Genomic DNA, 21,548 nt, shown 5'->3' with positions numbered 1-21,548 from the left:
CCTGACCTCCTCTTCCTTTATTCATGTCAGTGCCTCGCAGCAGGATCCTCTGTACCAGGTGCTGTGCCAGCACTGACAAGTCTGAAGGAAAAAACTATTTCTGATTAAAAACCTGTCTGAATGGAAACCCTGGAAAATAACCCATGGAGTACAACTGTGATCAGTTCCCACATGTGCACTCTGCTCTGAAATATTTACATTGATCTCCTCACCTCATTAACATAAGGGAAAATTAAAGGTCACAAGCTCTTCTCCATGCAGAGCTAAGGAGATGCCCAGGACCTGGGCAGTCCTGAGGTTTCTGCGGTGCTCTGGTCAGCATGGATTGCAGACCACGTCCTCATGCTGGAGCGTTTGGTTTGCACAGCAGGGAGCTGTGTGTGGGGATGCTTCTCTGGCTCAACATGCATCTTGCTGTGATGCAGGTGATGGAAGCTGAGACATTTGGTCCCTTCTGAGCTGCTGGTGATGCCAAAGTCACTGCTGAGCACCCAGGTAAGGGAGAGGGGCTTGGCCAAATCCCACATGACTCTGTGGTTTTGCAGGAACTCTGACATTGAGCAGTGTTAGTCAAGGCTTCAGGCAGTGACAGGTGTTTCCAATAGGCAACCTCCCTTTACATCAGAGACAACAACACTGAAGGGTGAATCCAGAAAAAAAGCATTATTGGCAGAAAAAACATCCCAGCATTCTGATGTGGAAAAAAAACACAGAAATGATGCAGGTGTGACTGCTTCCCCTGCCTACAGGGACCATAAGGTAACATTTCCTTTAATTAAAATATACCTGCTTCACAAAGCTAATCTTCTTTTAATAAACAAAACTCAGCGCCCTCTCCAGCAACCTCTGCATGCAGTATTAATTAAACATGGCATCCCTTTGACAATGCATCAAGCTGGCAGCAGGAGGCAAAGCATGTCTTGGCAGTATTTGAAAAAGGCCAACAGCAAGCCCAGTTTCCCAGTTGCCACCATGTCCAGCATCTTCCCTTTATTTTTCTTCCAGTCATTTTGAAGTTCTGCTGCAATGTCCTTTACAAAACAAACATTCAGAGAAAAAAAAAAATAACCTGTGGCTGCTACTTTATTTTCTAGTGATGTGGACAAGACAGCAGTGATCGGTTAGCCCTATTTCTTTCCCACCAAGAAAATACCCTTCATCTCTGTGGCTTTCCAGGAAAGAAAGAAATTCTTTCTCCTCCAGCTCCCTGTCTCCCCCGAGAAGATCGTTCATCTCCCAGCTTAGAGGAAACCTCCTCCAAAACTCTACTTGCATAAAAATTGTGGAGTTTGTCTCTCTGAAGGCTTTAGCTAAAACTGGCTGAAACCAATGGAAAACTCCCTTGATGCTAACATCTGAACTCTGAACAGGAGGCTGAATAAACAAAGATTTACCACAGGCTGGCTCTCTCATAGTATCTTAGTATACAGACAGCAAATCGCTAACATCCTTCAGCAAAAGCATGCAGAAACAAAGGACAAACTTTGGAAATTGATATCAATCAAATATTCATTCCTTTAATAGGTATAAATAAATGTGTCGCTAGCCAGTGTTGGGATTTAATAATATAATGCAACGTACTGAAACTGAACAGCTGCCAAGCCCCATGGCATATCTGAGCATTGTACCTACAGCACCTCTTGCACTGGGATCACCATGAGTCTCCAGAGTACGTTTTTTTTTTTTTTTTTTTTAAATACCATGTTGTTACACAGAATTTTGGTACATTTAGGTTGGGAATTTGAAACTCGACATGCTATTCAAATGTACTTTTCACTACAGTTAAAAAAAAAAAAAAAAAAAGGTATCTCACAGCCTTCTCCACAGTGACATTTGTTTGCAGCAGAACATCAGCAGGTGCTGGGAAAGCAGCCTTGCAACACGCAGCTACTAGACAAACCCTTGGGTTGCCTTCCTTTTTTTTTTTTTTTTTTTTTTCTTTTCTTGGCACTGCAGAGAGGCAGAGAAGGACCCAGTGAAGCGGAGCCACCTGTGACACCGCAGGGTTTCATCTCACCCGGTCATGGTCTCATGAAAAGGCCACGCTCTGATGAATGCGAAGCCATGGCTGGTGATCTCAAGTACACTTGGAAAGCAGCACACACACCAAGTCCTCTTTGTTGACACGCTCAAATCTTTTTTTCCCCCCAGTAATATTAAAAACTCTAAAATCCTCAGCTTTATGGAAACCAAAATTAAATTGTTTTCATAATCATTATAGACATCAGCCACACATAAAGATGAAAAAGAACCCATTGAAGCTAGAGGCTGTCAAATAAATACACTGAACCTTTTACAGTACAGAGGCTCTTTGAGTCAGCAAACCTTTAAACACCAGTTGCCATGCAACACCAGTAACATCAGATGATGAACAGCTCAGCAATGCGCAATGAATGTGGTAAATACAGGGTTTCAGTATTTATGTATCACTATTTATTAGGGTATTTCTTTATGCTGTTGACAGTCCCTGATAAAACAAGGACAGGGATGCTATTAAAATCAGGTCTGTTCCTGCAAGGGAAGATTGATTGGGGCTGCTCAGACATAGCATAAGCTATATGGTACGGCATATGGTCCCTATAGGTCTTAAGGTTGCCAGAAAATGAGAAATTGTCCCAGCCAGCAGCCATCTGCCTGGAGTAAAATGTGTTTTCACAGGGTGAATAATTAAGCCAAGATACATCTTCCACATCACAAAACAGAGGGCAGATCCGCATAATTTTACATAAAACTGACAAAAATCCTTGGCTGGGGGTGAGAAAAACATCAGGTTCTTTATCAGCAGGCAGGTAAGTGGATTTGGGGTGGGTGATGCTTATTTCACTTCAAACTTGCTTTTCCAGCAGTGAAGCTGTTCTGGTTTCAGTGAGGTTACCTGGGGGCAGAAATAGGGCCCTTTCCATCTTTTAAAGGCATCTCTGAAGACAGCAGTTGCAGAAATGATGATTAGAGCACAGTAAGGCAACAGCTTTTTCTGCCAAATTTACTTTCCCCTGTAGTCCCTGTTTTAGAAACTGTGATTTTCAGAAACTCAGCTTTTTTGGGGGAAATTCTCATTAACCTGTGGTAGATCTGTCAAAAACCTCGTAAATCAGTAAAGGCAGGAACCTCCCTGGTTATGACACAGTGAGGGCTCTGAGGCATTCAAGTCCTCACACTGAGGAAGCAATACCCCAAAACTGCAGTGTTTTTGGGGTGCATTGTCTGGAATTTTATGTAATGGAAAATAAGTCCATCCTAATTATAGGAGGAGGAAAATGAAGAGAAGCTTTTAAAGATTTTCTTTGATTAGGAAAGAAATAGTGGAAGGGACCGAAAGAGTTATAGTACAAAGCAAGTATATCTGCATTTGTAGAAAATCTGCACATACGGAGATAACAGCCCAATTTTACATTTGAGAGGCAACAGCATTCTATAAATATTGAAATATGATGATGTTGAGCAACTTGTGCCTGGCAAGTCCTGGTTTCTTCTCCCATTTGGCTTTCTGCTTGTGCTGGATCATCTCCCCTGCCAGCCAAGGGATGCAGCACAGTCCCAGCCCAGAGCCTCCTGCACCAGGGTCCTCTGGCTCCTAACCCAAGGGCATCCCTTGTGCCTCCCTTCTCCTCAGTGAAGAGGTATTTGGTAGAAGGTCAGTTTGGTTTCATGAAATCAAGTGGCATTTGCTTGGAGGAGGAAGAAAATCTATCACCTTTAAATAAGCTGTGAGGCTCAATGCTGCAAGACCAAAACACTAAGAACAGTGATAAAACCCACACCAGGCTGGGCAGAACAGAATGGGAGGACTAATAACTAAGCTCTTTGGGGGATGCCCTCACACAGGCTCAGGCTGCACAGGGAAAGCCAGCTTCATCCGCCCTTTCTTGCTGCATCTAGTCCTGCAGGTTGGCTGTCTTTTTCCATTGGGCCTACTGGGGAGATAAATTTCCAGAACAGCTCTTTCTGATCACAGAAAATTGTCCTCTGTGAAGTACAAGCACAGATTTTAGATCCTGAGTTCTGAGCTACCCAGGGATTTTCACAAAAGCAAAAAAAAAAATGCTGGGTGGTGTGATGCAGCCTAATGGACTATTTATGCAAACATTTATTTTTTTGAATATCTACCCTGTTATGCTCAATGGTGTTCTGCACAGGGATTCCAGCAGGTCTGAAATGCAAGGGAAAACTGGCACTAGGCTGGCATATTTTGACACAGCACAGTTGGTGGAATAGGGGCAAAACATATTTGGCTGTTTCTGCCTATTAGTGCTTGTGGTTGGCCTGGTGCATACTGATGAGAGCTTTTCCAAGAGCTTTCATATGCACAGATGTGATAAGATGTTAATTTTTCAGAATTTCCACAGCTGGGTTTGCTGCACAGAGGAACAAGGAAAACAAATCTCTTTTTGAAAACAAAAGCCCAGGGACCTTCAGGTGACATAGTTGGGGCCAAGCTCTGCAGCAGCTGAGCAGGAGGGCAGCAGCTGGGCTTGGATACTTAAAGCCCCCTTAAAAGTCAATTCAGGGACCCTGCTTTTCTACTCTGGGGGTTATGGGGGCTTTGAGAGTGTCATCACAGCTTGCAGCTGAAAGCCAGGACAAAGGAGATGCTCTGTGTTCCTATTCCTCAATAAAAGGACTCCTGCATAGAAAGCCTTTTATTTATGGCTTAGTTATTATGAAGTTGGTTTTTCTCCATTTCAGTTTGCTGGTGCCCACAGAGCCACACAGCATGATCCTCACTGTGCGACCAGGAGCAAGACAGCTTTATTACACCAGGCACACACAGCCCCTACTACAGCGGGGCATGATAAGGCAGCCCTAAATCACAGCAGAGGAAGTAGTTTATTTCCAGTTCACCACTTGATCATTAAGAGCTGCTTCCCCAATTTGTTTACTTTCCATCTCATGGCTGAGGTATTTAAACTCCACTGTTTTGACCCCATTTCTGTCCTTTCTCACAAGGCCAGCTCTTTTTATGCCCTCTTAAATCATCTTTCAGTTTGAAACACCCTTGCTGTTCATCTGAGCCAGGATCTTAGACACGATGACTTTCTGAAGCATATATCGCCAATATATTGCCTAGATACACATCCACTCTTTGGGGTGAGTCATATCCCTGCAAGATTCCCCTTCATCCCTTCCATTTCATTTTGTTCCTTTACCTGTACATGAGGCCACACATACTTTTTTTCCCCAATCCATTTTAGCTATTTTATTCTCTCATAGCAATAATAACTCTTAGCACAATCAAGACAAAGTCTGGTGTACCAACCAGTTCACATTAACTGTCCCTTCTGGTTGGCTTCATCACACAGAGTGCTTCTTGATCTGAAAGGTCATTTGAATACCTCCTGGCAGTTACTCAGTTGAATATTGATCTCAGCATCATTCTGCACTTGTGAGCTTGTCCAATGCTGCGTGCTAGCTTCATGTTAGTACATAGCATTGAGAAACAGCAAACAGCTTTCAGTAGCATTTCCTTAACAAGAATGAGGAAATTGGAAAAGACCTTCTTAAACCTTACCTCCTTGCTGCCTTCTAACAATCTGTCTGGAAGCAGACATCACAGCCCAAAACTTCCTGCTGCTATCCTAGAGGACAAGAGGATGCTAATTACTGTTCACACAGACCAAAGAGCAAAACCCCTAAGCCTCTTCTTTTATACAAGAGAGACCTGAAGTCACTCCAAGCTACTAACCAGGGGCACCTGGCAGGGCAGGAATGTCCTGGGTCTGGTTACAAGTGTGTGGGTTGGGTGAGAAATGGGACAGTCTTGGCTAATTGGGTCAATTAGTTCAAGAATGTGACTTACAGTGCAAAAAAAGCAACAAGATAACCCTGGAGATGGGACTGAGAGCTGTTAGCTGATTTTTGGGGATACAGGAGTGTATGGATGTTCTGGAGAAATATGCCATTTTGCATTTGTAAATATACCTGATTTGTTTCATCTGCTTCACCTGATGGAGGAAAATATCCAGGCAGGCCCCATGCCTGGCTGAGTGCCTGAGCTCAAGTGACAGCAATCCTGTCAGTCAGTTTGAAAAGGGGGATGCTGCCCTTTGCTTTGCCCTCTGCAATGATCTTTGGCTAAATAAGTCAGTCTAAAAGAAGCAGCTGAACAGTTTGGATTGTGAAGAAGGCATCTGGCGAAAGGCAATAATAAAGAGTGACATGGGTCCTGGAAACTGCTGGCCTCTGAGCCGCAGGTTTGGCTGTGCCCCTTTTGCAGAGGACAGGCAGCTCCATGTCCTGCTTCAGCCTGGGGCCTCACCTGATTTACAGCGAGAGATGGGCAGAAGGAAGCAGCCTCCTGTGCACAAAGGCTGGTGAGACTGAGACTTTTGCTCAGTGGGGCAAAACCAGTGCTGCATGCAGGGGACCAGCATGCCGGGTCACAGGACAGTGGGGGAAGATAAATGAAAGGTGTCTGGAGAAGGGGAGATGCTGTGCTGGGTCACACCAGGAGCAGAAGTGTTCTGATTTCTGCAGATGCTCCTCGCCAATTAAGAGGCAGCTCACTTGCAAAATGTGCAGATTTTACACTTGCAAGTCAAACACAGTCGAGGGGATTCTCTTTTTATTGCGCATATAGCGCAAGTACGGGAATCCTCCGGTGGAATATTTAAATGGTAATCCATCCCCAAGCATTGTAAGGGAGTAGCTTTCCTTCAGCATTGAGTAAATGGCAAAGCACTGTCGGAGGAGGAAAGGAAATAAAAATCACTCCTGCAGTGGCAATGGTGTTTTTCTGCACGTGGCAGCCTTGTGAGAGCCCTTTGTGCTAGGGTTTCCCCTCCATCCTCAGACACCCAGGGGCACAGAGGGAGCCGGGGGTGACAGAGGGGATGGGGGGTAAGCAGTGAGAAGAGGGGAGGATGGATCTGGAGCCGTGAGACTGAGACAGCAACGTGACTGTGAGTGGGCGAGACACCACTGAGGGAGATGCTGATGAGGTCAGCCTGGGAATCCTCGGCTGTAGCCGGCCGGTTTCTATAGAAACACAGAGCCAGGGTTTAACGCATTAAATGGACAAGTTTTAATGTCGGCGTTTAATAAAAAAAATAAAAAGAAACAATAGAAATACAGTGAGGGAATCCTTATCACATGTGCGCCCCACGGTTTCCCTCTACTGTGTCAGCAGTCTGCTCCAGCACGCTTGCAGGAAAATTATCGAAAATAAAAATCTTCAGCAATGACTCAAAACAGTGACTATGTCTTCTCACTAGGCAGTGGGCTTATTCTTAAAAAGTCAGATCATATTTTTTCTGTATAATTTCATCACAACATTCTTTTCTAGTTCTGGCAGTACATGCCCTGCTCAGGGAGCCATCAGTGGCAGCCCCATTTGCACGTCTGGACCAAATCTGCTTCTGAGCTGATGAAATCTGAGCAGGTGGCACCAGCCCTGAGCTGGCCACGGGGATCAGGCACCTCTGCAGGGAGCCTGGTCAGAAAAAAGTCCTTTCATCCACCAACTCCTACCCAGGAAGAGTTGTGCTTTTTCAGCAGGTGGCACCTGGTAATTGGAGGTACCCAGGTAGGAACTAACTCAACAGGCGATGCTGTTGCAGACCCCATTTGGGGGCATATATCAGAACTGCAGGATGGAGGAGCCTGAAAATCTGCCCCTCGACTGCTTGTAATGTCTCTATTTCTGCTGACACAGACGGTAAGCCTTCTAAGAGGTCAGTGAGGCACACTTTGCAAGCACTAAAATGACTTAAAAAAAATACAGAGAGTTTGGTTTTGTTTTTCTTTAAACCCCGGTGAGACAGCAGCTGCTCTGATGTAACTGGCCCTATCATCTTCCGCAACGAAGTGAAAATTAGTGATAGAAAGGTATGAAATGCCATTGTCTTGCCTTAGCAATAGGAGGCTGCTTCAGCAGAAGGGAGCAGGTGCCCTCCTTAAGCGTATCAGTGATGTGGCTGCTGCCAGAGCCTCGCAGCAGGGGCCCAGCTTGGTGTGGCTCCTGGGGACCACTCCTCAGTGCCACCCATCTACCCCCTTTTTTCTCCATCATTCTGGGCCAGCATGGGAGGTTGCAGCCCCAAAATGCTGCTTCCCAGAGGGGGAGAGGAGATGGGACCAGCCAAAGTAGCCATCATCATCACCAAACTCAGCATGCTCCCATCCCACCCACAAAATAAGGGGCTTGTGCATGCATTTACTGTGATTCATCTTGGTGATCAATCCCCTTTGGCCCAGGGTATGTATTCTGCAGTGTTTGCAGAATGCTGAATTTCCCCTGGGCAGTGTTTGATTTTGGGTAATCCTCACAAAAGTGTGCCGTGACCCAGGCCCTCCAACACACATCACCAGCAAAGGGATCTGGGCTCACAGTCGGTGTCACCAAGGTGCTGGGCACTGAGGTCCCCTCCCAGCACTGCACAAGTGTGGGTTGGGAAGTCTGAACTCCACCATTAAAACTGTTTCCCATCCACGGAGGGAATAAAAATGGGGCTAAATGGCTTTAAAGCAAGAAATCTCTGCTAAATTACAGCATCTCTGCGATTCTCCAGGAAACAATCGAGGCATGTAACGAGCTGTTGCCAGACAGCAAATCCCATCACCTGGGACTTTGTGGATATTACGAAAATCAAGCCTGGGCGAGTGCCTTTCATAGAGGTGTCCGTGCTGGGGAGGAGGAAGAGGAGGAGGAGGAGCTGGCTCCTGGGGCTGGGGGGCACCCTCAGCTCTAGCTGCAGTTGGGTGCTCACCTCACCTGCTTGTGCCCTCATAGGGGATGCAAAACCATGGGGGCTTAAAAAAAAAAAAAAACAACAACAAAATAAAAACATAGGATTTTTAACCATAGTAAGAGAAAAATGTGGAGAGTCAAAAATGAAAGTATCCTCAGGAATCAGTTACACAGCCAAACCCCCCAAATACACAGTGGCAGGTAAACACAGGAGCATGAAAGCTGGTTGAAGGAGGCCTCTTTTATTGTACAGATGATAATAAGAGCAAAATAAATCATCTTTCTTTTACCATAAAAATGTTTTACACCATTCAATTAAAGCCTCTGAGATAAAATCATTTCTCCTGGGTGTTTTCCTTTGCTCTTCTCTTTCTGTCGGAAGTAATTTCAATATTTTACTATCTTAGTAATAAAAAATACATAATGGTTTGCCAGGCAGTGTTATTGCAGCAGCCTGCCTACTATATGAAGGAATTCAGAGCAGCCTTTTGCCTCGCTTTGCACCGCAGATAAATGTCTGCCCAGGTGCCAAGGGGCTGCAACGGAAGCAGGGCATTTACTGGGGGCTGTACAAAGGCTCTGGGTAACCAGGAGGAGCCCAGCCAGGTGTCTGTCCCTGGGGGCTGTGGGTAAGGCAGAGCATTGCCATGCTCCTGTTTCTTCCCCCAAGTACAAAGAGAAAAGAGGAGGTGAGTCAATGCTTCTCTAAATATTAATAAGACGGTGCTGCCCAACTGTATCCTTTAAAACACTCTGTGCCTTAAGTGGTCCCAAATGGAACAGTGTATCCTTCCCCTCGTGTTGTTTAAGAAGAGCAATAAATCTGCAATTGCTTTATTACTCAATCCTACTAAAAAATGCATTAAGCCCTTCTGGCAAATTCTAGTTTTGTAAAACAATTACTCGATTCCGACGTTCGAAAGAGACAAAGTCAAACAAGACATTGCTGGATACTTTTCAGACCTCATGTGGTTCATTTTGGAACGGATTCTCCATCATTGAACTCTGATGTCACTAGAAAGGAATTCCAAAAGTTAAAAAGAGGAAGGTATATTCAGAGTAAAAGGAAGGAAAAAGGACTTCCAGGGAACTCTAGGTGCATGCAAGGAAGAATACCCTATGTCTCAGGAATGTGTATATATACACATCTATATCTGTATATCTGAGTATAAAACTATGTAAAAAGACTTTTTTTTTTTTTTTCTCCACACCTTCAAAAAAAAACTCTCTTCTGTTAGATTTAATGGTATTTTTCCTTCTTGTGCAAGAACAAAGGGATAAAAAGCCCCTTAGGAAAGAAACATCCCGTTATGTCTTGCAAAGGCCCCATTAATAAAGGATGAGTGAAGAGGAGGGCAGAAGATGCAGGAAACAGAAGCCGAGCTCTGAGCCTAATTAGACCGTTCTCCAAAATTTCTCAGGAGGCGCTTGCGGAGGCTGAGGAGGTAAATATTTTATAAGGGGAGCTCCCTTTCTCTTCACGCTTCTCCTTGTGCCCTCTCTTGAACTAATTACTTGCTTTGTAGAGGGAAACACTGCTAATTTTAGCATTTAAAAGGGGCTAAAAGGGGCCCTGTGTGGAAAGCAAGGGATGTTCCCTGGATGGTAAAGGCATTTTGTCTGAGAGCAGGTCTGCTGGTGGCTGCAAGAGGGGTCTGTGGGGTGACCTCCTGAGGAGGGGCTCTCCTGGGGGTGTGGGAGAATTGGAATTGTTTAGAGGGCAGACAAAGAATAGGAGGGAAAGAAGAGGTGGGAGAAGAAATACCCTAGCCTGTCAAATTATTGGAAATCCTCCTGCTCTGATCCTGAAAGCAAGGTTAATAAGTCCAGCAGGCACTCGCAGCTCTAAAAGAGAGCACCTGGAGCAGGCAGGATGCAGGACAGCATCTGTACGTGAGATCACTGGGGGCTTGGGCATCTCCATCCCTGACCTGCTCACTGCCAGTGAGAGGAAGAGAAGGGGCTTACAGGCATCCAACACAAAGAGCTGGCCATAACTCAGCATTTTGGCATCTTCCCTGTTGCCTCAGCATTCAGCTGCAGCTTCAAGGCCAAGGCCAGGCACGTGTGGGCTCCTGCACATGGCTGGAAAAAGCCTTTGTTTCCCTGAAAGTAGCTGCCTATGGGGCCCACACTGCTGGCTCTGGGGTCAGGAACTTCTCCATCATCCCAGGGGGCTGAAGGTGTTGAAGCATGGCTCCGACAACAGCAGAGCAGCTCCCCCCTTCTCAACCTGACCAGCCCAGCCTGACCACGATTGCCCTTCCTTCCTTCCTTTCTTCCTTCCTCCCTCCCAGAAAGACTGTTTCATCCCTGCCTGCATGCCCATGTGCTTGTCTCAGTTCAACAGACTGGGGCTCATCTTCTCCCTGTCTGCACCGTACTTAATCCATCGTTTTTTAGGCTTTTCAGATATTTTATGTTCCTTTGCTGCCTCTCTATTCCAGCACACAAAATCCCAGCCCTGGGAATCCCAAGTGGCAGGCGGTCCCTTCTCACTGGGTTTTTGTCCCTTTGCCAGGGCAGGTGCTTCCCCCCATTAGCAACACGGCACTGCAACATAACTGCAAGGAACGTAAAAAGCAGCAATTGCAAGGAGCATACAATTTCAGTCCACTAAAAAGGATTTTTTTCCTTCTCTTAGAAAAGTTAAGAAAAGATGAAACTGGGCCAATGAATCAACCGGTGTGTGCCCTCCTTGCCTTTTGTTTGAGATTTTTGCTGTGGCCCTGTTCTGAAGCCTGACCGATCCAAAGCACTCTCCGTCTGAGATGTAACATTTCCCTCGACTCAGAAAATCCGCACTGATCTTTTAACAGGATTTCCCATGGTCTGGCTATAATGTGGATTAAATAAAATAAAATAAATAAATAAATAAATAAAATCCACCCTGCTTTTCCCTTTCAGCTACAGGCACTTGCTCAGCACAGTGTGCTTTTATGCTAGGGAGGAGATTTGGAAGCTGTGAGGTTGCAAAGCAGAGAAATGTTTTGATCTGCAAACACATGCTGAATCCTGGTAAACTCTTGTAAGTTTATGGTGCAGCTTTCTGCACCTGACTGAGGGGCTGCCAGTGGAGGAGAAGACATTGCCCCTGACTGCAAAACACTTCCCTGATACACTTATGCACAGATTAGGAAGAGACAGCATCTTAGCAAGCTCTTCATGCTCCTCTTTCCTGATTGCGAATAACAACTCAGCGCTAGTAGGGGGGGCATTTTCCCCTCCATCCTTGTCCCTTGGGTCTCCCCAGGGTTTCATCCCTGGTTGCTTCAGGACCCCAGGGCTCCCTAAAGCCCCACTGTGATGGGGGATGTGAGCAGGGCAGGATGAGGACTGTGGGGCCCTTTCCCAGAGCCCTGAGTTGTCACCCACAACAGCATCAGAGACAGCGTGGCACTGGGACCAAACACAGCAGCAGAAATAAGCCTGACATCTGGGGGTTCAAAATCCTCCCCCTCCTGCCCCCAAAACCTTTGCTTTGCCTGCTTTCCCCCAAAGCACAGCACGACAAACTTTTGCCTTTACCCCCATGGATCAGTAGCGACAAAAAAACCCGACAGCGACAGCCAAACCTCTCCCCGAAGCGCTAATCCATGCATTACAATTACACTTCGGGCCAGATGAAAAATTCATCACTGTAACGCAGCCATACTCACTATTCTCCCCCCCCCCCCAAAAAAAAAAAAAAAAGCTTTTCTTTTCTCTGCCCCCTCTTCCCCACCTCTCCTCTCCCCTCCCTCTGTGTGTGTGTAAGAGAGAGAACAAGGAGGGTGAGGGCTTCTCCAGTCGCGTTTGCTTCCTTCCCTGCTCGAGACAACTAATGAGATCTGCGTGGGCGAATGTCTCCTGCACCGTGTCAGAGGAACCCTCACATGGATTGAGGCATGTGAGCAAGCACCGGGCTGCGCGTGTGTACGTGTGTGTGCACACGTCTGTGTGCTGGGCACGCTCAGGCCCGAGCTTGCCCCCCACCCCCAGCAGCCCATGCACAGCCGCCCTCCCCTCCCGTAAAGGTTAAATCGATCCATTATCCCTTTTATTAGGGTTTTGCACGCTGGATGGCTGTGCAGAGGGGGAGTGGGTTGACTGTCCCCCTTCCTTGAGCTGTCAGAGGAGTGAACTCCAGAGGATTCAGGCTTTAACCCTCTTTGTTCCCCCACCCCAGATCTCTACCGACACATTGCTAGCCCCCCATCCTCCCCCCCTAATAACATGAGCAGCAGTGAGAAGCTCGTGTAATGCCTGAGCTCACAGAAATCTGTGCCTGATGCTGTTTCTTGCTGCCTCTCAGCCCTCCCCTCCTGCCCCTGGACGGGCTGCCAGGATGAGCTCCAGGCCAAGTGGAAGGAGCTGGGCAGCTCACAGACCTTCCCAGCCCAGAGGGAACAGACACCCACGTTTCTGAACAGGGGAACTCCGAGAGGACGTGTTGGCATGCTAACGATGCTGAATTTATCACATCAGGATAGCTTTCTCCTACTGAACCTGGCAGCTTTAACCCATGGAATTCAGGGGCTCCTGGTTCCCCAGAAGGGACAGAAAGGTTGAGCCCCCCAGCTGTTCATTTCTACCCATGCTTAAATCAATCACGGGCCCAGATTGATGGAGACAAGAGGATAGCTGCTTAGGGCTGAGTGGGGTTTTTCTGTTGATGTGATTTTGTTGTGGTTTTGGGGCTGAAAATTCAGCCTCTGCAGAACACAAAATTTCTGTAGAATATTTCTACTTTTCTGGCACTTTTTAAAGTTCTCACCAGAAAAAAAAAAAAATAAATATAAATATATATATATATATATATAAATAAAAAGATGGTTTTCACAGGGTCAAGTTAAAACTGAATCAAAGCCCTTGTTATTCAGTTTAGCCCAACACTCATTTGCTGTTTGTTGTCTCACAGACATCCTAATGCACCAGTCTCAAGGACTGTTCATGCATCCCTCCCAGCCTTGGGTATCAGCTGGGTATGAAATTTTCTGGATCCAGTCAGTAACTATTTCCTCAAACTAAGTTTTAGATTAAAAGCAAGAGTTAAAATTTTATACTCAATTACCTAAGAAACAGGACACCCAGCAAAAAATCCATTTACACAAACCTCCAGCGAATGCATCAGCTAAAAATAAGCTCATTTCCTGCAGTTAAATCTCATACCTGCTGCCGGAAACCTGAATCATGCTGCCAGCAAGATATCAATCTCACAACACAAACAGCACCTTTGACTTTTGAAAACTATTTGGGGATCAGTGGGTGGATCCTAATGGATTACATAGACTATCTTGGACAGGCTGCAAATGAAAACCTAGGCAGCAAATCCAACCCGGCTGGATTATCCATCTGGGGTAAATCGGCAGGAATCCATGGGCTCCATGGAGCAATGTTGATCTGTAGCAGCTGACCGATGTTTTCCCCAAGGAAGCCTTTAATTTCAGACAGTGTGAAAAAAGCAGGCAGGTGTTTGCTGAGATGTGTGGTGCTAAGGGCTCTGCCCGCACCTAGAGCTTGCTGGAGGTGGGATGCTTCTTTCCACCTAGGTTTTTGGTCCATTCAGTTCAAGGAGAAATTAATCACTGAGAAGCCCTGTTGAACCTTTTAAGACACCATTTCTGCTTTCAGTTTTCTTCATTGCCCTGCCACTTCTCCAGTCGCTTGCTTCCTTCTGGGCTGGTAGCACACAAGGACTTCAGGAAGAGACAGCTGCTCTCCCCTCTCCCCTCAGCAATGTCTGGTTTGCTGCAGGTTTCCTTTCCTTCCATCACCATCCTGGCTGCAGCCAGCCTCGAGCTTGGAAATGACTGACATCAGGAGGACATTTGTGAGCCAATTAAACCAATACCTTAGGGTGTGCAGAGTCCACAGTACTTTATTTGCCCTTCCAGAGAACTTACCAGGTCTTCCCCTCTTCCTTGCAAGAGTTATTTTACAGATTTCTTCCCACTTATGCCCTTCTTTTGAAATCTTGATAATTTCCTCCCTTCTCTCACATGGCCAAAGGCAAAGGCTTTTTGGGACTGAAACACAGCAGCAAAATACCGAGACTGTTGGACGTGATGGTTTTGGATCACGTCCTGCAGCTCACAGACCTTAGTCACAAAAGCAACAAGTTCCATCACAAACCTAGGTGGACATCTCACCCCCCTCATGGCTGTGTGAGGGCCACCCACGAGCCTTCCTCTTCCCACAGCTGACAAATTCATCTCATCTCCAGTCTAAACCATGAGAGCAGATTATTAAACACCATTGCTCTCTACGAAGTTCTTCTCCCTTCCCGAGGGTGTTTTTCCTCAGTGTCTTCTGTTACAGCAATTACTCCTCCTGAGAGCTTGTTCAGGTAGGAAAAAGTCTCCTCCTGGCCCCCGCTGCCCCCCGTGCTGCTTCAGCCTGTGGTCCCATCCAGGACTGACACAATTTCCTGCCAAGGTCCCCCGCTCCCTCGTACAACGAAGCAACACCGCAGATATGAAACATTTGAGGAACGCTTTTGCCTTTTATTTATCTCAGCTTGTTTATAAGTTGTCCTCTGCTTTGATCTTGGGTAGTGATTTCTATCGTCCTTTTCTGAGGAAGATGAATTTAAACAGGATCTGTGTGTGTGTGTATGTGTGCGTGTAGCACCGAGATAGCCAAATAAATGATGAAAGGAAAATAAAGAGGCCAGAACACAGCGTTTGAAGGATTCCCTCTGAGGCAGCTTCACCTCACCACTTGGCAGGCAGCTAGTCATTTTCTTTTTTTTCTCGGTGGGACTAATTACACGGCAGGCGGAATTCAAGGAGTGCAATGTCACAACTTTTACCTGCAGCACAACTCATCCAGGCCAACAAAACCCAGCTGAACATCCGTGTGTGTTGCTCAGCACCTCGCAGCATGCTCCCCAAGCGAGCATCACCCCCGAGCATCACCCCATGTTCATGTTATGCAGACAGCAGGAGCACCGTGATGGAGCAGAGGTGCAGGTGGAGGTTTGCTCCTCTTTTATTGCTCCGTGTTCCCAGTATGCAGGTTGCAGGAGGCTGGATAGACGGGGTCTACCCACCCTGCAGTCCTTTCCAGCACCGTGTTCCTGGCATCCCAGAGGCACTGGGTCATGTTTATGGGGTTCCCCGTGGGAATTACCCGGGTGTCACGCACAGGGTCAGCAGCAGCTACACAAACACAGGGAGCACCCGCAGGTCGCCTGCTCAGCCCCTCGCTACGCAGGGCACTCGCTGTTACCCACAGTTTACTTTCACACATAATTGCCCGCTGGTGAACTTCTCCTCGCCGTGGCAGACTGACTTACGCTGCTATGTGAAGCATTAATTAACAGCAATTTTGCCGTCACTCTAGCTCAAAGAGAGCAGCTCACGAAGCGTTCACACATTCATGCTCAGCTTTTGCAGCCTGCGGAGAGGTGCCTGCCCGCTCCCCGTCTGAAGCTGCAGCCTACTTACGCTGACCTTGCTAGCTCTGGGGACTTCGCTGGTGGCTTTTCTCACGTTCCCCGACTGGAAGGGCTGTTGGTCTGTTTTCACGTCTTTCAGTATGTTTCTGTGGTAGTGCTATTTTTTTTTTTTCTTCGCTTGGTTTCCCAAGGAAACAAGGCTTACGTGATTATCCTGTGTTTGTGTGTGTGTGCCTGAAAGAGAAAGAGGTTTATCTCCTTCTGATAATTTTTAAACCTGTTGGGTAATTGCACCCACATTAGGCAGCAAGGTTACAGACAGTATCTTCTGAATATATTATTTTCATGCAAGCAGCTGCACAGAGAGTAAAAAGTTAGCGTTTGGTTCCCTGCTGAGAGAGAGCCTCAACCAGCGAGAGCTCAGCCCCACTGTAGACATCAGAGAATCCACATAAAATGACCCAGCTACACAAGGGAGGAGACTAATTGTCCTCTTGGCATCGTGTAAAAGGAAATGAAGTGTGTTAAGCATTTATACAGCAACCATGTGCATAAATTATACATAAGAGGGACAGAGCTAGGGAGAGAGCCATGCTGGGAGTCACGCAGTGCGGGGATCTGACCCAGAGTGCCAGACAGGGTCTGCCTATCGAAAAAACAGTCAGAAACCCAGGCTTTGAATCCCTAATTCCACTGAAAGCTAGAGTCCTTTGATAAACACAAAAAATATTTCCCAGGACTCCTGCAATTTGAAAATGAAAGCCTTCTCAAAGAATTCTTCTTTGTTGCACTCCTGATGCTACCTCAGTGGCTCTCAGAGCATCCTCAGGCAGTCACAGGGCTGCAATGCATTTTTTGAGGAGCTTCCAGGAAATCTGTAAGTCAAGGGATCTTCCCAGTCTGCTGCTTGCTCCTTCTCACACGGGTCCTGGCTTTGATGTTCGTGCAGGCAGGTTGCTGGGATGTGAGGGCAGCAGGCAGCACAGTTTGCTTGCCTGTGTAAAAGGAAAGGAAGAAAGTTCCAAAGCAAGACTAAAAAGAGGTTTTCCTGCTCTGAGGTGGGAAGCTTCAGCAGACAGCACACAGCACAAGGAGACATTTCCTTGCTGATTTATTCTTGCATTCTTAGGGCGTTTTATATAGGTTATATTTCAATATGCACTGGGCATGCATCACACTGATTTCCCACCCCTGTGTTTATGACATGACAAAGGATCAGGGTGCGACCGGCCTGTGCAGAGAGCAGTGGCTCTGCCAAGCACTTTGCTCACCTGACACACCCCACCGAGTCCAACAAATTCCCTCCAAGGCTGTGCTAATGCTCTCTGCCTAAGAGGGGATTAGGATGTTCTGTCTTGAACTTGACAGCCCCCTCCAGCCCTGCTCTCTCCTCCCTGGGCCATGGCATTTGCAGCGAGGTATAAAATCACTGCCAGGTTCGTTCCTTCTGGCTGCTCTTTTGCGGTAGCAGTGGCTTCTGTTGTTTAGCCATTATGGCCAAAAAGTATATTTCCAACTATGCTCCTGGAGCTCCAGCAAACCCAGCCCTTAGGTTTGCTGTGTCTCGACACAAGTTCAGGGAGTATCGGCTTCTAAATACTCGCAGCTCTGAGCAGCCTCAGCTTTTAGCCTTAGATGCAGGCAGGGAGAGCTGGGGGTGCTCAGCAGGCAGGCACAGGCTGAGCTCAGGCTTTTGGAGCTGTCTCATCTGCCTGGCTCTCCACCACTGATTTTCCTGTTTTCTCCCTCTGTTTCATGTTCCCACTTGTTAAGACAGATTCTTCTTTAACTTTTTTATTGTACCAGGAGGGAGTATTAATTCTACATCGACCAGCAGGGCAGTGATAACTAGCTAGAGGCCTCTGTTCAAAGAAGCTTTGTGACTTTATTCCTGCCCTTCTCAGATGATCTCCATGTACCAGCACCCTTTACTCTTACATTGTCTAACAGATAAACATCTTTTAACCTCAGAGCAGTTAGTCTCGACCCTTGTTCAGCTTGGCAGATGGTTGCTTTTAGACTAACAAAACCTTCGTGTGGCCAAAAGCTTGTCCTACTTGCCACCATGCAAGCATGTACATGGCCTAACAAATTATACTGCCTCTTTCTAGAAACCTTGCTGCATTTTATCTTCATACATCCAACAATACTGTTTTTGCTGAGCTGGTGTTATCTTTTTTTTTTTTCTTTTTTTTTTTTTTTTTTAGCTCAGATGGCAGGAGTTTGCAATGCTTTGAATTTACCTGCCAGGTGGCTGCTGTGATGGATGGATTTCCACAGAGGTAAAGGCTGAGCCAAGAGGAGGGAGAGGAAAGCCCTGTGCAGCCTTCCCCAGCACACACGGGGATACTGAGCTGTCTCTGCCATTAATCAGAAAGCTGTCAGCACCAACAGCAACTGCTCCAGAGAGCCACTTCTATTACAGAGGGGAATAACAGTGCTGGGGAAGAGTGAGGCACAGATAGGAAAGGCGGCTGCGAAGAACTCTGCAAATGCAGATGCTCCTCAGTTCTTATGAAAGTTAGGGGCTGGCTTCATCTTGTAATGAATAAAGAGGTGATTATAAAGGGACAGTTGCACTGGATTGTGCCACTAAGGTGCCCTGCACAGGCATGAAGATTTAACTCCAGTTGCAACCCATCCTATTGTCCTAAGCACTGAATTGCTGGGGGGAAAAAATGGAAAACCAGAACTTCAGTGCCCACCTTTCTCAAGGTGATGGTAACAACTTCATGTGACCTGTACACAAAAAGAGCTTCCCTGTGTCAGAATTCAGCCCTGGTGCTCACTGGGCTGCAACAGGAGATGGTGTAAGAGAGCTCTGCACAGACAGCTGAATGTCTTTATTATGTTGGTAACACATCAGGATAAATTCTCCTCTAAGCTATACTAGCCTACCAGTCTGGCAGCAATAAAGTATTTATGCTTGCAAAATGCATAATTTACCCATGCGGAGCATTTACAAGCCACACTGATTTCTCAGGAGTATATGCATATGTTCATCTAGGTACCCATGCCTATATATTTAGCTGCATTAAAAACGATGTACTTTGATTGCATCTGATTTGCTGAGTGATCGAGCTCACTCGTATCTATGGCTCATCCTCATTATGTGCCACTCTCCCAATCTGAGTCATCTGCATTCTTTATTAGCAATGATTTTAGCTTTCCTTCCAGGTCATTGATACCAGTATTGACAGGGCTCTGAGATGCAAAGGCATCCCTGCAGCCAGCACTGGGCACACCCTCACTTCGTGCTACCTCTCTGTCGGTGATAATATCCAGAGATCTATCTGCATCTGCTAATGAGGACCTGCAGATGTTTTGCCAAAGATTTCTGGGGAGGTAAAACTCAGACCCATGTGAGTTGTCACAATCGGTTCCATAAACTGGATTGCGTTGAGCTTTCTCTCAACTGCCAAGATTTTGCACTGGAAGTAAGGCAGAGCAGAAGGAAAGATTTCATCTATTTTCATGGGAAATTTACTTCTTTCAGTGGGGTCTTTGCTCTGCAGATGCAGTGGAAGAAATGCTTGTGTATAAGGAATGTAGTTCAAGCAATGGGCCTTTGCCCCCTCAGCACTCTCCCAGCTAAGAGCGTTACTCGTGCTATTGCCTGGAACATCTATAACCCGATGAGCAGAAAAGTCTTTCCAGATATCATGGAAAATGCATCAAACTATATTTTATATTGTACAGAGGAATAATTAATACAAGAATCAATTTGGCCTTGCATGTGCTTTGTCTTAGTAAATCATAGAGCCATTAACCTCGAGAAGGTCAATGCACTGTACCTTATTGAATTGAAGTGAAGCAACACTTGAAGTAATATTTAGAAGCTCAGTTTATTCACATATTATTAATACAGTATTGGCTCCTGGACCATAATGCCAAATTAGCTTTTTTCTTTCCCTTGCCACCTGCCCAGCATCACCATCCTCCTTTTCTCAAGGACCGTCAGGAACCTGGAAATGAGGTACGATAAGTGAAAAAGTAGATAGGTTCTTTTACCTAGAGAAAGCCTGAGTGCTGCAGGTAATTGGGGGGCAGATGTACTGTCATAGTCCAGCTCAGAGACAGACACATTTTGGTGGAAAGTACATTTTTTCATCAAGGCTTACAAGCCTTATTGAAATCAATAAATTTTTGGATTAGGCACTCAACATAGGTTAGCATTATTAAGACATAAATTGATAGTCCTTGTTCCCAAGTGATTTCAGTATCAGAAAAATCTTCTCATCTGGTTCACTTTAATCAGCCAGCAGCCCCGGCTAACTCCAAGCTATGCTGAAAGAAAGCAAGTCAGAGGAAATCCGAGACATCTTTGAGGAGAATTTGCTGTGAAACAGAAGGCAAATGCACAAGCTGTCCTTCTCCTCCAAGGATCAAGCACCAATGCCTTCCTCTCCTGTAGGACACAAGTCCCAGAAGGACGTTTTTGGAGTCAGAGCTGGACCCTTCCTTATCCCTGGCCTATTTCCAATCAGCCCTTTCTTGGCCGTAGTCAGATCACCTCCCAGTGTCCTCCTGTAACTGGTGGGATGGCCAGCACCGAATCTTCCAGCTACATTTTGTTATTCCCTGTACTAAGGACCTGTGTCTGCATGTCTTCTGTTCCCTGAAAAGGGAAATCAAGAGCAGCTTTTCATTGCCCTTCCCAGATTCAGATGCAGCCATTTCAAGATGCCATGTCCACCTCCAAGGCATCTCATCCTGCCTTCTCTTCAGGACCGTGGTGGAACCAGTGGGTCTCATGGCTTGGGGAGGTGTTGTGGAGAGGTGACAGCAGCACGGTCCAAACTGCTGCAAAAACTTGGTCATTTTGTATGCACGGGCAAAGTCTCACGAGCTGAGGCTGTAGTTTGGGTTCTCTTACAAAGTAATTGCAGTCGCAGGACAGGAGGGAGACCTGCAGCTGCCTGCTTGCTTTGGTGTGGCCTCTCCTGGAGGCTGTCTCACCCACCAAGGCTTTGGTCTCTGCACCCCTGAGGGATTTCTCCCATTTCTGATGGGAAGAGCTGAGTCTGCAAACTGTAAAGCTCTGAACGCCAGAGGGGAAGAAATTACTTTAGTGACATGAGGAGCTTTCCAAACTGCACCCCTTAAAAAACAGCCCCTTCCAATTCTGACAAATACCCAAACTAGAGGTTTTTCATGGTCTGAGAATAAAATAAAATGTTAAGTAAATAGTTTGGGGCTATAAAACCATTGTGTCTAAGTGATGTTAAAATGGGGTTCATTTTGATTTAGATGTTCTTGTCATACCATTTTTTTGTCCTACTTATTTTCAACTTATTTTGACCCCTAAATGAAAACATTTTTTGCTTTAAAAATATAGATGTGCTTGTTTCAACAATTTCAATGCTTCCCCCTGAAGGAAATGGTTTTGAACTGAGAAATTTGTCAAATCAGCTCCCATCAACAATTTTGGCTTCAATAAATTGCACTCTCCTAAAGGGAAGGAAACCGCAGCAGCTAACA

The sequence above is a fragment of the Aythya ferina genome, assembly GCF_964211825.1.
Source record: "Aythya ferina genome assembly, chromosome: 15".
NCBI lineage: Eukaryota > Metazoa > Chordata > Aves > Anseriformes > Anatidae > Aythya > Aythya ferina.
This window is presented reverse-complemented; position numbering follows the sequence as displayed.